The sequence below is a fragment of the Cebus imitator genome, unplaced genomic scaffold, assembly GCF_001604975.1.
Source record: "Cebus imitator isolate Cc_AM_T3 unplaced genomic scaffold, Cebus_imitator-1.0 Scaffold122, whole genome shotgun sequence".
In the NCBI taxonomy this organism is placed as follows: domain Eukaryota; kingdom Metazoa; phylum Chordata; class Mammalia; order Primates; family Cebidae; genus Cebus; species Cebus imitator.
Genome location: NW_016107437.1, coordinates 2600846 through 2603377, shown reverse-complemented (window position 1 = coordinate 2603377; position 2532 = coordinate 2600846). Strand labels below are relative to the sequence as shown.

The window sequence follows — 2532 nt, the reverse complement described above, 5'->3', positions numbered from 1 at the left end:
GTAGAGACGGGGTTTCTCCATATTGGTCAGGCTAGTCTCGAACTCCTAACCTCAGGTAATCCACCTACCTCTGCCTCCCAAAGTGCTAGGATTACAGGGATGAACCACTGCACCCGGTCATTTTATTTTATTTTTTTTTTTATAATTGAGATGGGGCCTTGCTCTGTCACCCAGGCTTTAGTGCAGTGGCACATTTAAGGCTTACTGAATCCTCAGCTCCCAGAGTATCGGGAACTACAGGCACATGCCACTAATGCCTGGCTATTTTTTATTTTATTTTATTTTTTATTTTTGAGACAGAGTCTTGCTCTTTCACCAGGTGCCAGGCTGGAGTGCAGTGGCACAATCTTGGCTCACTGGAACCTCTGCCTCCCGTCTTCAAGCAATTCTCCTGCCTCAGCCTCCGAGTATCTGGGACTACAGGCATGTGCCACCATGCCCAGCTAATTTTTGTATTTTAGTAGAGATGGAGTTTCACTGTGTTGGCCAAGATGGTCCTGAGCTCTTGACCTCATGATCCTTCCACCTCCTCACAGGTGTGAGCCACTGTGTCTGGCCTTTTTAAAAATTTTTTTATTTTGTAGAAACAGGGTTTTGCTATGTTGCCCAGACTGGTCTTGAACTCCTGTTCTCAAGCTATCCACCTGCCTCAGCCTCCCAAGTGCAAGGATTCATTTTCAGAAGTAGACTTTTTGGATGTATGAGACAACTTTATGAAATTTCACTTGCAAACCAGAAGTCTCAGGCCTCAATCACTTTAGAGGTTTATTTTGCCCAAGATGAGGACACACCCAGGGAAAATAAGACACAAGCCACAGGAGGATCTGGAGTCAGCACTTAATCCAAAGAGGATTTAGAGGGCTTTGATATTTAAGGGAAAAAAATGGGCAGGAGGGGAAAGGTGGGAAAGAAAAACTCTGGGGAGGGATATGGTCACATTGTACTGAGGCTTTGAGTAATCACTGAATCCGTATGTTGCATGTGGAAAGGAAGGAGAGGAAGAACAGTCAATCATGTGTTCCTCTTCAACTCAGGCAATCTGCACCTGACCTGTAGATGAACGTAAAAGTCACATAGGTGGCCAGGCATGGTGGCTTATGCTTTCTTAGTGCATCTCAGTTCAAATGTTAGTTTTTTTCCCCTTCTTCTGCAGAATTGGTGGAGTCTTTTTTCCCAGCTTGGATCAGTGAAGGGATGCAGAATCCGCTAATTTGGCTGGGCAAGGTGACTCATGCCTGTGATCCCAGCACTTTGGGAGGCTTAAGGCGGGCAGATCATGAGGTCAGGAGTTCGAGACCAGCCTGACCAACATGGTGAAATCCTATCTCTACTAAAAAGACAAAAATTAGCCAGGTGCAGTGTCACGCGCCTGTAATCCCAGCTACTCGGGACGTGGGTGAGGCAGGAGAATCGCTTGAACCCAGGAGGCGGAAGTTGCAGTGAGCAGAGATCACGCCCCTGCACTCCAACCTGGGCGACAGAGCAAGACTCCATCTCAAAAAAAAAAAAAAAAAAAAGCATGGGTTTCAGGGTGGGTCGGGGATCGGGGGTTGGGGGGGGCAATTTACAATCCCTCCTTGTCTCCTACCTTTGAAGATAAGCTGTTAACTTAGATTGTCAGGGTAAGAAAGTCCCCCTTATGAGACATGTGGCCTTCTGTCTTACGGCTATCAGTTTAGAAGCAAAAGGAAAGGCAGGTTTGGTTTGGTTTTGCTTTGTGTGACTCCGCTTCCAAGCTTAACTTTCCCCATGGGCATAGTGAGTTTGGGGTGAGATTTTGTTTTCCTTTTACACTGTAAAGATGTATCTTTTTATTTCCTTTTTAAAATTTATTTGAGATAGGGTGTTGTCCTATCACTTAGACTGGAGTACAGTGGCGCAATCATGACTCACTGCAGCCTCCATCTCCTGGGCTCTAGTGATTCTCCTGCTTCAGCTTCCCAAGTACCTGGGACTACAGGCATGCACCACCACACCTGGCTAATTTTCTTAAAAGTTTTAGTAGAGGCAGGGTCTTGCTGTGTTGCCCAGGCTGTTCTTGAACTTCTGAGCTCAAGCAGTCCTCCCACCTTGGCCGCCAAAAATGTTGAGATTACAGGCATGAGCCACCGCACCCGGCCAAAAGATGTATTTTAAGCCATTAAGAACTCTGACCTCCTGAGAGTCTCCTCAGAGGGGTGTTTGAGTCCTTCCTAAAAGCCAGCCCTTTAAATTACCTTCAGGGTATTAGGGTAAAGGGAGTTCTGATTGAAAAGGCAAAGTGGGCCCAGCGTGGTGGCTCAGACCTGTAAACCCAGCATTTTGGGAGGCTGAGGTGGATAGTTCACTTGAGGTCAGGAGTTCGAGACCAGCCTGGCTGACATAGTGAAGCCCTGTGTCTACTAAAAATACAAAAATGAGCCAGCTGTGGTGGTGGGCACCTGTAATCCTAGCTACTTGGGGGGTTGAGGCAAGAGAATCCCTTAAACTACGGCCGGGCGCGGTGGCTCACGCCTGTAATCCCAGCACTTTGGGAGGCCAAGGCGGGTGGAT

The 2532-nt window shown here is 47.3% G+C and overlaps 1 long non-coding RNA gene across 1 annotated transcript in view; it reads left to right on the top strand.

The window, feature by feature from the left end:
* Positions 1-2532, top strand: part of LOC108312194 — a 10387-nt gene that overhangs the window by 6572 nt on the left and 1283 nt on the right. The gene's annotated exons all lie outside the window — the stretch shown is intronic.